Here is a 13,775-nt window from a genome sequence, read left to right on the forward strand (position 1 = left end):
TCTGTATCATGTTTACCTCCATATTTCCTTTGCGCAGAAGCTGATAGAATGATTAGATGAATCAATTGAATATAGGTGATGAATATTTATTTATTGCTAAACCACGTGGAAAAAACGTTACTGGTTCAAAATTCTAACACTAAGTATGGAAATCACTTTTGTATTGCAATTTTTTTGAAGTCATATTAGTTTCTTCATGTTGATAATATGAAAGTTAATTCATATTAAACATCTGAAATTAAGCTTTCCAAATCTCCCGGTTGAACTATCATTAGCACTGCTTCCTGTGCTGGTCCTCCAGAAAATTTGCAAATTGGCCTGTTAGCTCAGTTGGTTAGAGCGTGGTGCTAATAATGCCAAGGTCACAGGTTCGATCCCTGTACAGGCCAAGTTTAATTCTTTGAAAAAAGATGAATATTTCTTGTGTCTCATTTTGGACTGTTTATCTCCTTGGATCAAACGCTGCTTGAAGGATTGGATGAGTACTTTTGATATATTTATAAAATTAATTACTATTCTTAAAGCGCCTGGAATATCTATTAATGGTTCTAAGTTCTAACGCCAAGTAACTAAATCTTTTATTTATTGCAATTTATTGAGATCATTTTTGTTTAGTCTTGTGGATAATATATAAAGATACTATGAATGTAAACAGCTGAATATAAGCTTTCCAACTATCCCGGATTAACAATCAGTAGGACTTCATCATCTGCTTCATCTTCAATAGTATGCTATATATTTAGTGACTCTATTAGTTTAGTCTGTTAGAGCATGAAGTTAAAAACGACAAGGACATACTTTCAATCAGTCTCCAAGCCAATACTTGATGCTCCTTTAACGTTGAAAATAGATGTATTTTCTACTGTATGATGTTTATCTCTATATTTGCTTTGAGGAGAAGCTGATAAAATGATTAGATGAATCAATTCAATATAGGTGATGAATATTTATTCATTGCTTAACCACATGGAAAAAACGTTAATGGTTCTAAGTTCTAACACTAAGTATGTAAATCTCTTTTGTATTGTAATTTTTTTTAAGTCATATTAGTTTCTTCATGTTGATAATATATAACAATAACTTCATGGTAAACTGCTGAAATTAAGCTTTCCAAATCTCCTGGGTTAACTATCATTTGCCCTTCTTCATTTGCTGGACCCCCAGGTAGTTGTGCAAAATGGCCTGTTAGCTCTGATGGTTAGAGTGTGGTGCTAATAACGCCAAGGTCACAGGTTCGATCCCTGTACAGGCCAAGTTCAATTGTATGAACATAGATGAATTTTTCTTGTGTCTCATTTTGGACTGTTAATCTACTTGAATCACACGCTGCTTCAAGGATTGGATGGAATCAGTAGCATTTCATCATCTGCTAATTCTTCAAAAGTATTCTATATATTTAGTGAGCCTATTAGTTTAGTCTGTTAGAGCATGAAGTTAAAAACGCAAAGGACATGATTTCAATCAGTCTCCAAGCCAATATTTGAAGCTCCTTTAATGTTGAAAATAGATGTATTTTCTTCTGTATCATATTTACATCCATATTTCCTTTGCGCAGAAGCTGATAGAATGATTAGATGAATCAATTGAATATAGGTGATGAATATTTATTTATTGCTAAACCACGTGGAAAAAACGTTACTGGTTCAAAATTCTAACACTAAGTATGGAAATCTCTTTTGTATTGCAATTTTTTTGAAGTCATATTAGTTTCTTCATGTTGATAATATGAAAGGTAATTCATATTAAACAGCTAAAATTAAGCTTTCCAAATCTCCCGGTTAAACTATCATTAGCACTGCTTCCTGTGCTGGTCCTCCAGAAGATGTGCAAATTGGCCTGTTAGCTCAGTTGGTTAGAGTGTGGTGCTAATACCGCCAAGGTCACAGGTTCGATCCCTGTACAGGCCAAGTTTAATTCTTTGAAAAAAAGATGAATTTTTCTTGTGTCTCATTTTGGACTGTTTATCTCCTTGGATCAAACGCTGCTTGAAGGACTGGATGAATACATTTGATATAATTATAGAATTAATTACTATTCTTAAAGCGCCTGGAAAATCTATTAATGGTTCTAAGTTCTAACGCCAAGTAACTAAATCTCTTATTTATAGCAATTTATTGAGAACATTTTTGTTTAGTCTTGTTGATAATATATATAGATACTATGAATGTAAACAGCTGAATATAAGCTTTCCAACTATCCCGGATTAACAATCAGTAGGACTTCATCATCTGCTTCATCTTTAATAGTATGCTATATATTTAGTGACTCTATTAGTTTAGTCTGTTACAGCATGAAGTTAAAAACGACAAGGACATACTTTCAATCAGTCTCCAAGCCAATACTTGATGCTCCTTTAATGTTGAACATAGATGTATTTTCTACTGTATCATGTTTATCTCTATATTTCCTTTGAGGAGAAGCTGATAAAATGATTAGATGAATCAATTCAATATAGGTGATGAATATTTATTTATTGCTTAACCACATGGAAAAATTTTTAATGGTTCTAAGTTCTAACACTAAGTATGTAAATCTCTTTTGTATTGTAATTTTTTTTAAGTCATATTAGTTTCTTCATGTTGATAATATATAACAATAACTTCATGGTAAACTGCTGAAATTAAGCTTTCCAAATCTCCTGGGTTAACTATCATTTGCCCTTCTTCATATGCTGGACCTCCAGCTAGCTGTGCAAAATGGCCTGTTAGCTCAGATGGTTAGAGCGTGGTGCTAATAACGCCAAGGTCACAGGTTCGATCCCTGTACAGGCCAAGTTTAATTGTTTGAACAAAGATGAATTTTTCTTGTGTCTCATTTTGGACTGTTTATCTCCTTGAATCACACGCTGCTTGAAGGATTGGATGGAATCAGTAGCATTACATCATCTGCTAATTCTTCAAAAGTATTCTATATATTTAGTGAGCCTATTAGTTTAGTCTGTTAGAGCATGAAGTTAAAAACGCAAAGGACATATTTTCAATCAGTCTCCAAGCCAATACTTGATGCTCCTTTAATGTTGAAAATAGATGTATTTTCTTCTGTATCATGTTTACCTCCATATTTCCTTTGCGCAGAAGCTGATAGAATGATTAGATGAATCAATTGAATATAGGTGATGAATATTTATTTATTGCTAAACCACGTGGAAAAAACGTTACTGGTTCAAAATTCTAACACTAAGTATGGAAATCTCTTTTGTATTGCAATTTTTTTGAAGTCATATTAGTTTCTTCATGTTGATAATATGAAAGTTAATTCATATTAAACAGCTGAAATTAAGCTTTCCAAATCTCCCGGTTGAACTATCATTAGCACTGCTTCCTGTGCTGGTCCTCCAGAAAATTTGCAAATTGGCCTGTTAGCTCAGTTGGTTAGAGTGTGGTGCTAATAATGCCAAGGTCACAGGTTCGATCCCTGTACAGGCCAAGTTTAATTCTTTGAAAAAAGATGAATATTTCTTGTGTCTCATTTTGGACTGTTTATCTCCTTGGATCAAACGCTGCTTGAAGGATTGGATGAGTACTTTTGATATATTTATAGAATTAATTACTATTCTTAAAGCGCCTGGAATATCTATTAATGGTTCTAAGTTCTAACGCCAAGTAACTAAATCTTTTATTTATTGCAATTTATTGAGATCATTTTTGTTTAGTCTTGTGGATAATATATAAAGATACTATGAATGTAAACAGCTGAATATAAGCTTTCCAACTATCCCGGATTAACAATCAGTAGGACTTCATCATCTGCTTCATCTTCAATAGTATGCTATATATTTAGTGACTCTATTAGTTTAGTCTGTTAGAGCATGAAGTTAAAAACGACAAGGACATACTTTCAATCAGTCTCCAAGCCAATACTTGATGCTCCTTTAACGTTGAAAATAGATGTATTTTCTACTGTATCATGTTTATCTCTATATTTCCTTTGAGGAGAAGCTGATAAAATGATTAGATGAATCAATTCAATATAGGTGATGAATATTTATTCATTGCTTAACCACATGGAAAAAACGTTAATGGTTCTAAGTTCTAACACTAAGTATGTAAATCTCTTTTGTATTGTAATTTTTTTTAAGTCATATTAGTTTCTTCATGTTGATAATATATAACAATAACTTCATGGTAAACTGCTGAAATTAAGCTTTCCAAATCTCCTGGGTTAACTATCATTTGCCCTTCTTCATTTTCTGGACCCCCAGGTAGTTGTGCAAAATGGCCTGTTAGCTCAGATGGTTAGAGTGTGGTGCTAATAACGCCAACGTCACAGGTTCGATCCCTGTACAGGCCAAGTTCAATTGTATAAACATAGATGAATTTTTCTTGTGTCTCATTTTGGACTGTTAATCTACTTGAATCACACGCTGCTTCAAGGATTGGATGGAATCAGTAGCATTTCATCATCTGCTAATTCTTCAAAAGTATTCTATATATTTAGTGAGCCTATTAGTTTAGTCTGTTAGAGCATGAAGTTAAAAACGCAAAGGACATGATTTCAATCAGTCTCCAAGCCAATATTTGAAGCTCCTTTAATGTTGAAAATAGATGTATTTTTTTCTGTATCATGTTTACCTCCATATTTCCTTTGCGCAGAAGCTGATAGAATGATTAGATGAATCAATTGAATATAGGTGATGAATATTTATTTATTGCTAAACCACGTGGAAAAAACGTTACTGGTTCAAAATTCTAACACTAAGTATGGAAATCTCTTTTGTATTGCAATTTTTTTGAAGTCATATTAGTTTCTTCATGTTGATAATATGAAAGGTAATTCATATTAAACAGCTAAAATTAAGCTTTCCAAATCTCCCGGTTAAACTATCATTAGCACTGCTTCCTGTGCTGGTCCTCCAGAAGATGTGCAAATTGGCCTGTTAGCTCAGTTGGTTAGAGTGTGGTGCTAATACTGCCAAGGTCACAGGTTCGATCCCTGTACAGGCCAAGTTTAATTCTTTGAAAAAAAGATGAATTTTTCTTGTGTCTCATTTTGGACTGTTTATCTCCTTGGATCAAACGCTGCTTGAAGGACTGGATGAATACATTTGATATAATTATAGAATTAATTACTATTCTTAAAGCGCCTGGAAAATCTATTAATGGTTCTAAGTTCTAACGCCAAGTAACTAAATCTCTTATTTATAGCAATTTATTGAGAACATTTTTGTTTAGTCTTGTTGATAATATATATAGATACTATGAATGTAAACAGCTGAATATAAGCTTTCCAACTATCCCGGATTAACAATCAGTAGGACTTCATCATCTGCTTCATCTTTAATAGTATGCTATATATTTAGTGACTCTATTAGTTTAGTCTGTTAGAGCATGAAGTTAAAAACGACAAGGACATACTTTCAATCAGTCTCCAAGCCAATACTTGATGCTCCTTTAATGTTGAAAATAGATGTATTTTCTACTGTATCTTGTTTATCTCTATATTTCCTTTGAGGAGAAGCTGATAAAATGATTAGATGAATCAATTCAATATAGGCGATGAATATTTATTTATTGCTTAACCACATGGAAAAAACGTTAATGGTTCTAAGTTCTAACACTAAGTATGAAAATCTCTTTTGTATTGTAATTTCTTTTTAAGTCATATTAGTTTCTTCATGTTGATAATATATAACAATAACTTCATGGTAAACTGCTGAAATTAAGCTTTCCAAATCTCCTAGGTTAACTATCATTTGCCCTTCTTCATTTGCTGGACCTCCAGGTAGTTTTGCAAAATGGCCTGTTAGCTCAGATGGTTAGAGCGTGGTGCTAATAACGCCAAGGTCACAGGTTTGATCCCTGTACAGGTCAAGTTTAATTGTTTGAACAAAGATGAATTTTTCTTGTGTCTCATTTTTGACTGTTTATCTCCTTGAATCAAACGCTGCTTGAAGGATTGGATGGAATCAGTAGCATTTCATCATCTGCTAATTCTTCAAAAGTATTCTATATATTTAGTGAGCCTATTAGTTTAGTCTGTTAGAGCATGAAGTTAAAAACGCAAAGGACATAATTTCAATCAGTCTCCAAGCCAATACTTGAAGCTCCTTTAATGTTGAAAATAGATGTATTTTCTTCTGTATCATGTTTACCTCCATATTTCCTTTGCGCAGAAGCTGATAGAATGATTAGATGAATCAATTGAATATAGGTGATGAATATTTATTTATTGCTAAACCACGTGGAAAAAACTTTACTGGTTCAAAATTCTAACACTAAGTATGGAAATCTCTTTAGTATTGCAATTTTTTTGAAGTCATATTAGTTTCTTCATGTTGATAATATGAAAGTTAATTCATATTAAACAGCTGAAATTAAGCTTTCCAAATCTCCCGGTTGAACTATCATTAGCACTGCTTCCTGTGCTGGTCCTCCAGAAGATGTGCAAATTGGCCTGTTAGCTCAGTTGGTTAGAGCATGGTGCTAATAACGCCAAGGTCACAGGTTCGATTCCTGTACAGGCCAAGTTTATTTCTTTGAAAAAAGATGAATTTTTCTTGTGTCTCATTTTGGACTGTTTATCTCCTTGGATCAAATGCTGCTTGAAGGATTGGATGAATACATTTGATATAATTATAAAATTAATTACTATTCTTAAAGCGCCTGGAATATCTATTAATGGTTCTAAGTTCTAACGCCAAGTAACTAAATCTCTTATTTATAGCAATTTATTGAGATCATTGTTGTTTAGTCTTGTTGATAATATATAAAGATACTATGAATGTAAACAGCTGAATATAAGCTTTCCAACTATCCCGGATTAACAATCAGTAGGACTTCATCATCTGCTTCATCTTCAATAGTATGCTATATATTTAGTGACTCTATTAGTTTAGTCTGTTAGAGCATGAAGTTAAAAACGACAAGGACATACTTTCAATCAGTCTCCAAGCCAATACTTGATGCTCCTTTAATGTTGAAAATAGATGTATTTTCTACTGTATCATGTTTATCTCTATATTTCCTTTGAGGAGAAGCTGATAAAATGATTAGATGAATCAATTCAATATAGGTGATGAATATTTATTTATTGCTTAACCACATGGAAATTTTTTTAATGGTTCTAAGTTCTAACACTAAGTATGAAAATCTCTTTTGTTATGTAATTTTTTTTAAGTCATATTAGTTTCTTCATGTTGATAATATATAACAATAACTTCATGGTAAACTGCTGAAATTAAGCTTTCCAAATCTCCTGGGTTAACTATCATTTGCCCTTCTTCATTTGCTGGACCTCCAGGAAGTTGTGCAAAATGACCTGTTAGCTCAGATGGTTAGAGCGTGGTGCTGATAACGCCAAGGTCACAGGTTCGATCCCTGTACAGGCCAAGTTCAATTGTTTGAACAAAGATGAATTTTTCTTGTGTCTCATTCTGGACTGTTAATCTTCTTGAATCACACGCTGCTTGAAGGATTGGATGGAATCAGTAGCATTTCATCATCTGCTAATTCTTCAAAAGTATTTTATATATTTAGTGAGCCTATTAGTTTAGTCTGTTAGAGCATGAAGTTAAAAACGCAAAGGACATAATTTCAATCAGTCTCCAAGCCAATATTTGAAGCTCCTTTAATGTTGAAAATAGATGTATTTTCTTCTGTATCATGTTTACCTCCATATTTCCTTTGCGCAGAAGCTGATAGAATGATTAGATGAATCAATTGAATATAGGTGATGAATATTTATTTATTGCTAAACCACGTGGAAAAAATGTTACTGGTTCAAAATTCTAACACTAAGTATGGAAATCTCTTTTTATTGCAATTTTTTTGAAGTCATATTAGTTTCTTCATGTTGATAATATGAAAGTTAATTCATATTAAACAGCTGAAATTAAGCTTTCCAAATCTCCCGGTTGAACTATCATTAGCACTGCTTCCTGTGCTGGTCCTCCAGAAGATGTGCAAATTGGCCTTTTAGCTCAGTTGATTAGAGCGTGGTGCTAATAACGCAAGGTCACAGGTTAGATCCCTGTACAGGCCAAGTTTAATTCTTTGAAAAAAGATTAACTTTTCTTGTGTCTCATTTTGGACTGTTTATCTCCTTGGATCAAACGCTGCTTGAAGGACTGGATGAATACATTTGATATAATTATAGAATTAATTACTATTCTTAAAGCGCCTGGAAAATCTATTAATGGTTCTAAGTTCTAACGCCAAGTAACTAAATCTCTTATTTATAGCAATTTATTGAGAACATTTTTGTTTAGTCTTGTTGATAATATATAAAGATACTATGAATGTAAACAGCTGAATATAAGCTTTCCAACTATCCCGGATTAACAATCAGTAGGACTTCATCATCTGCTTCATCTTCAATAGTATGCTATATATTTAGTGACTCTATTAGTTTAGTCTGTTAGAGCATGAAGTTAAAAACGACAAGGACATACTTTCAATCAGTCTCCAAGCCAATACTTGATGCTCCTTTAATGTTGAAAATAGATGTATTTTCTACTGTATCATGTTTATCTCTATATTTCCTTTGAGGAGAAGCTGATAAAATGATTAGATGAATCAATTCAATATAGGTGATGAATATTTATTTATTGCTTAACCACATGGAAAAATTTTGAATGGTTCTAAGTTGTAACACTAAGTATGTAAATCTCTTTTGTATTGTAATTTTTTTTAAGTCATATTAGTTTCTTCATGTTGATAATATATAACAATAACTTCATGGTAAACTGCTGAAATTAAGCTTTCCAAATCTCCTAGGTTAACTATCATTTGCCCTTCTTCATATGCTGGACCTCCAGCTAGCTGTGCAAAATGGCCTGTTAGCTCAGATGGTTAGAGCGTGGTGCTAATAACGCCAAGGTCACAGGTTCGATCCCTGTACAGGCCAAGTTTAATTGTTTGAACAAAGATGAATTTTTCTTGTGTCTCATTTTGGACTGTTTATCTCCTTGAATCACACGCTGCTTGAAGGATTGGATGGAATCTGTAGCATTTCATCATCTGCTAATTCTTCAAAAGTATTCTATATATTTAGTGAGCCTATTAGTTTAGTCTGTTAGAGCATGAAGTTAAAAACGCAAAGGACATATTTTCAATCAGTCTCCAAGCCAATACTTGATGCTCCTTTAATGTTGAAAATAGATGTATTTTCTTCTGTATCATGTTTACCTCCATATTTCCTTTGCGCAGAAGCTGATAGAATGATTAGATGAATCAATTGAATATAGGTGATGAATATTTATTTATTGCTAAACCACGTGGAAAAAACGTTACTGGTTCAAAATTCTAACACTAAGTATGGAAATCTCTTTTGTATTGCAATTTTTTTGAAGTCATATTAGTTTCTTCATGTTGATAATATGAAAGTTAATTCATATTAAACAGCTGAAATTAAGCTTTCCAAATCTCCCGGTTGAACTATCATTAGCACTGCTTCCGGTGCTGGTCCTACAGAAGATGTGCAAATTGGCCTGTTAGCTCAGTTAGTTAGAGCGTGGTGCTAATAACGCCAAGGTCACAGGTTCGATCCCTGTACAGGCCAAGTTTAATTCTTTGAAAAAAGATTAATATTTCTTGTGTCTCATTTTGGACTGTTTATCTCCTTGGAACAAACGCTGCTTGAAGGATTGGATGAATACATTTGATATATTTATAGAATTAATTACTATTCTTAAAGCGCCTGGAATATCTATTAATGGTTCTAAGTTCTAACGCCAAGTAACTAAATCTTTTATTTATTGCAATTTATTGAGATCATTTTTGTTTAGTCTTGTTGATAATATATAAAGATACTATGAATGTAAACAGCTGAATATAAGCTTTCCAACTATCCCGGATTAACAATCAGTAGGACTTCATCATCTGCTTCATCTTCAATAGTATGCTATATATTTAGTGACTCTATTAGTTTAGTCTGTTAGAGCATGAAGTTAAAAACGCCAAGGACATACTTTCAATCAGTCTCCAAGCCAATACTTGATGCTCCTTTAATGTTGAAAATAGATGTATTTTCTACTGTATCATGTTTATCTCTATATTTCCTTTGAGGAGAAGCTGATAAAATGATTAGATGAATCAATTCAATATAGGTGATGAATATTTATTTATTGCTTAACCACATGGAAAAAACGTTAATGGTTCTAAGTTCTAACACTAAGTATGAAAATCTCTTTTGTATTGTAATATTTTTTAAGTCATATTAGTTTCTTCATGTTGATAATATATAACAATAACTTCATGGTAAACTGCTGAAATTAAGCTTTCCAAATCTCCTGGGTTAACTATCATTTGCCCTTCTTCATTTGCTGGACCTCCAGATAGTTGTGCAAAATGGCCTGTTAGCTCAGATGGTTAGAGCGTGGTGCTAATAACGCCAAGGTCACAGGTTCGATCCCTGTACAGGCCAAGTTTAATTGTTTGAAAAAAGATTAATTTTTCTAGTGTCTCATTTTGGACTGTTTATCTCCTTGAATCACACGCTGCTTGAAGGATTGGATGGAATCAGTAGCATTTCATCATCTGCTAATTCTTCAAAAGTATTCTATATATTTAGTGAGCCTATTAGTTTAGTCTGTTAGAGCATGAAGTTAAAAACGCAAAGGACATAATTTCAATCAGTCTCCAAGCCAATATTTGAAGCTCCTTTAATGTTGAAAATAGATGTATTTTCTTCTGTATCATGTTTACCTCCATATTTCCTTTGCGCAGAAGCTGATAGAATGATTAGATGAATCAATTGAATATAGGTGATGAATATTTATTTATTGCTAAACCACGTGGAAAAAATGTTACTGGTTCAAAATTCTAACACTAAGTATGGAAATCTCTTTTTATTGCAATTTTTTTGAAGTCATATTAGTTTCTTCATGTTGATAATATGAAAGTTAATTCATATTAAACAGCTGAAATTAAGCTTTCCAAATCTCCCGGTTGAACTATCATTAGCACTGCTTCCTGTGCTGGTCCTCCAGAAGATGTGCAAATTGGCCTTTTAGCTCAGTTGATTAGAGCGTGGTGCTAATAACGCTAAGGTCACAGGTTAGATCCCTGTACAGGCCAAGTTTAATTCTTTGAAAAAAGATTAACTTTTCTTGTGTCTCATTTTGGACTGTTTATCTCCTTGGATCAAACGCTGCTTGAAGGACTGGATGAATACATTTGATATAATTATAGAATTAATTACTATTCTTAAAGCGCCTGGAAAATCTATTAATGGTTCTAAGTTCTAACGCCAAGTAACTAAATCTCTTATTTATAGCAATTTATTGAGAACATTTTTGTTTAGTCTTGTTGATAATATATAAAGATACTATGAATGTAAACAGCTGAATATAAGCTTTCCAACTATCCCGGATTAACAATCAGTAGGACTTCATCATCTGCTTCATCTTCAATAGTATGCTATATATTTAGTGACTCTATTAGTTTAGTCTGTTAGAGCATGAAGTTAAAAACGACAAGGACATACTTTCAATCAGTCTCCAAGCCAATACTTGATGCTCCTTTAATGTTGAAAATAGATGTATTTTCTACTGTATCATGTTTATCTCTATATTTCCTTTGAGGAGAAGCTGATAAAATGATTAGATGAATCAATTCAATATAGGTGATGAATATTTATTTATTGCTTAACCACATGGAAAAATTTTGAATGGTTCTAAGTTCTAACACTAAGTATGTAAATCTCTTTTGTATTGTAATTTTTTTTAAGTCATATTAGTTTCTTCATGTTGATAATATATAACAATAACTTCATGGTAAACTGCTGAAATTAAGCTTTCCAAATCTCCTGGGTTAACTATCATTTGCCCTTCTTCATATGCTGGACCTCCAGCTAGCTGTGAAAAATGGCCTGTTAGCTCAGATGGTTAGAGCGTGGTGCTAATAACGCCAAGGTCACAGGTTCGATCCCTGTACAGGCCAAGTTTAATTGTTTGAACAAAGATGAATTTTTCTTGTGTCTCATTTTGGACTGTTTATCTCCTTGAATCACACGCTGATTGAAGGATTGGATGGAATCTGTAGCATTTCATCATCTGCTAATTCTTTAAAAGTATTCTATATATTTAGTGAGCCTATTAGTTTAGTCTGTTAGAGCATGAAGTTAAAAACGCAAAGGACATATTTTCAATCAGTCTCCAAGCCAATACTTGATGCTCCTTTAATGTTGAAAATAGATGTATTTTCTTCTGTATCATGTTTACCTCCATATTTCCTTTGCGCAGAAGCTGATAGAATGATTAGATGAATCAATTGAATATAGGTGATGAATATTTATTTATTGCTAAACCACGTGGAAAAAACGTTACTGGTTCAAAATTCTAACACTAAGTATGGAAATCTCTTTTGTATTGCAATTTTTTTGAAGTCATATTAGTTTCTTCATGTTGATAATATGAAAGTTAATTCATATTAAACAGCTGAAATTAAGCTTTCCAAATCTCCCGGTCGAACTATCATTAGCACTGCTTCCTGTGCTGGTCTTCCAGAAAATTTGCAAATTGGCCTGTTAGCTCAGTTGGTTAGAGCGTGGTGCTAATAATGCCAAGGTCACAGGTTCGATCCCTGTACAGGCCAAGTTTAATTCTTTGAAAAAAGATGAATATTTCTTGTGTCTCATTTTGGACTGTTTATCTCCTTGGATCAAACGCTGCTTGAAGGATTGGATGAATACTTTTGATATATTTATAGAATAAATTCTATTCTTAAAGCGCCTGGAATATCTATTAATGGTTCTAAGTTCTAACGCCAAGTAACTAAATCTTTTATTTATTGCAATTTATTGAGATCATTTTTGTTTAGTCTTGTGGATAATATATAAAGATACTATGAATGTAAACAGCTGAATATAAGCTTTCCAACTATCCCGGATTAACAATCAGTAGGACTTCATCATCTGCTTCATCTTCAATAGTATGCTATATATTTAGTGACTCTATTAGTTTAGTCTGTTAGAGCATGAAGTTAAAAACGACAAGGACATACTTTCAATCAGTCTCCAAGCCAATACTTGATGCTCCTTTAACGTTGAAAATAGATGTATTTTCTACTGTATCATGTTTATCTCTATATTTCCTTTGAGGAGAAGCTGATAAAATAATTAGATGAATCAATTCAATATAGGTGATGAATATTTATTCATTGCTTAACCACATGGAAAAAACGTTAATGGTTCTAAGTTCTAACACTAAGTATGTAAATCTCTTTTGTATTGTAATTTTTTTTAAGTCATATTAGTTTCTTCATGTTGATAATATATAACAATAACTTCATGGTAAACTGCTGAAATTAAGCTTTCCAAATCTCCTGGGTTAACTATCATTTGCCCTTCTTCATTTGCTGGACCCCCAGGTAGTTGTGCAAAATGGCCTGTTAGCTCAGATGGTTAGAGTGTGGTGCTAATAACGCCAAGGTCACAGGTTCGATCCCTGTACAGGCCAAGTTCAATTGTATGAACATAGATGAATTTTTCTTGTGTCTCATTTTGGACTGTTAATCTACTTGAATCACACGCTGCTTCAAGGATTGGATGGAATCAGTAGCATTTCATCATCTGCTAATTCTTCAAAAGTATTCTATATATTTAGTGAGCCTATTAGTTTAGTCTGTTAGAGCATGAAGTTAAAAACGCAAAGGACATGATTTCAATCAGTCTCCAAGCCAATATTTGAAGCTCCTTTAATGTTGAAAATAGATGTATTTTCTTCTGTATCATGTTTACATCCATATTTCCTTTGCGCAGAAGCTGATAGAATGATTAGATGAATCAATTGAATATAGGTGATGAATATTTATTTATTGCTAAACCACGTGGAAAAA

The 13,775-nt window shown here is 32.9% G+C and overlaps 12 non-coding genes across 12 annotated transcripts; all 12 read left to right on the forward strand.

The window, feature by feature from the left end:
* The first annotated feature begins 315 nt into the window (after positions 1–315).
* Positions 316–389, forward strand: TRNAI-AAU (transfer RNA isoleucine (anticodon AAU)). The gene has a single exon. It is a non-coding gene; the product is annotated as a tRNA-Ile (tRNA).
* Positions 390–1,833: 1,444 nt separating this feature from the next.
* Positions 1,834–1,907, forward strand: TRNAI-AAU (transfer RNA isoleucine (anticodon AAU)). Its single transcript has one exon. It is a non-coding gene; the product is annotated as a tRNA-Ile (tRNA).
* A 791-nt stretch (positions 1,908–2,698) lies between these two features.
* TRNAI-AAU (transfer RNA isoleucine (anticodon AAU)) lies at positions 2,699–2,772 on the forward strand. Its single transcript has one exon. It is a non-coding gene; the product is annotated as a tRNA-Ile (tRNA).
* Positions 2,773–3,352: 580 nt separating this feature from the next.
* TRNAI-AAU (transfer RNA isoleucine (anticodon AAU)) lies at positions 3,353–3,426 on the forward strand. The gene has a single exon. It is a non-coding gene; the product is annotated as a tRNA-Ile (tRNA).
* Positions 3,427–6,390: 2,964 nt separating this feature from the next.
* TRNAI-AAU (transfer RNA isoleucine (anticodon AAU)) lies at positions 6,391–6,464 on the forward strand. Its single transcript has one exon. It is a non-coding gene; the product is annotated as a tRNA-Ile (tRNA).
* Positions 6,465–7,254: 790 nt separating this feature from the next.
* On the forward strand, positions 7,255–7,328 carry TRNAI-GAU (transfer RNA isoleucine (anticodon GAU)). Its single transcript has one exon. It is a non-coding gene; the product is annotated as a tRNA-Ile (tRNA).
* Positions 7,329–8,770: 1,442 nt separating this feature from the next.
* Positions 8,771–8,844, forward strand: TRNAI-AAU (transfer RNA isoleucine (anticodon AAU)). The gene has a single exon. It is a non-coding gene; the product is annotated as a tRNA-Ile (tRNA).
* Positions 8,845–9,424: 580 nt separating this feature from the next.
* TRNAI-AAU (transfer RNA isoleucine (anticodon AAU)) lies at positions 9,425–9,498 on the forward strand. Its single transcript has one exon. It is a non-coding gene; the product is annotated as a tRNA-Ile (tRNA).
* A 790-nt stretch (positions 9,499–10,288) lies between these two features.
* On the forward strand, positions 10,289–10,362 carry TRNAI-AAU (transfer RNA isoleucine (anticodon AAU)). Its single transcript has one exon. It is a non-coding gene; the product is annotated as a tRNA-Ile (tRNA).
* A 1,443-nt stretch (positions 10,363–11,805) lies between these two features.
* TRNAI-AAU (transfer RNA isoleucine (anticodon AAU)) lies at positions 11,806–11,879 on the forward strand. The gene has a single exon. It is a non-coding gene; the product is annotated as a tRNA-Ile (tRNA).
* A 580-nt stretch (positions 11,880–12,459) lies between these two features.
* TRNAI-AAU (transfer RNA isoleucine (anticodon AAU)) lies at positions 12,460–12,533 on the forward strand. The gene has a single exon. It is a non-coding gene; the product is annotated as a tRNA-Ile (tRNA).
* Positions 12,534–13,322: 789 nt separating this feature from the next.
* On the forward strand, positions 13,323–13,396 carry TRNAI-AAU (transfer RNA isoleucine (anticodon AAU)). Its single transcript has one exon. It is a non-coding gene; the product is annotated as a tRNA-Ile (tRNA).
* Positions 13,397–13,775: the final 379 nt, after the last annotated feature.

The sequence above is a fragment of the Lissotriton helveticus genome, chromosome 4_1 (genome assembly GCF_964261635.1).
Source record: "Lissotriton helveticus chromosome 4_1, aLisHel1.1, whole genome shotgun sequence".
In the NCBI taxonomy this organism is placed as follows: domain Eukaryota; kingdom Metazoa; phylum Chordata; class Amphibia; order Caudata; family Salamandridae; genus Lissotriton; species Lissotriton helveticus.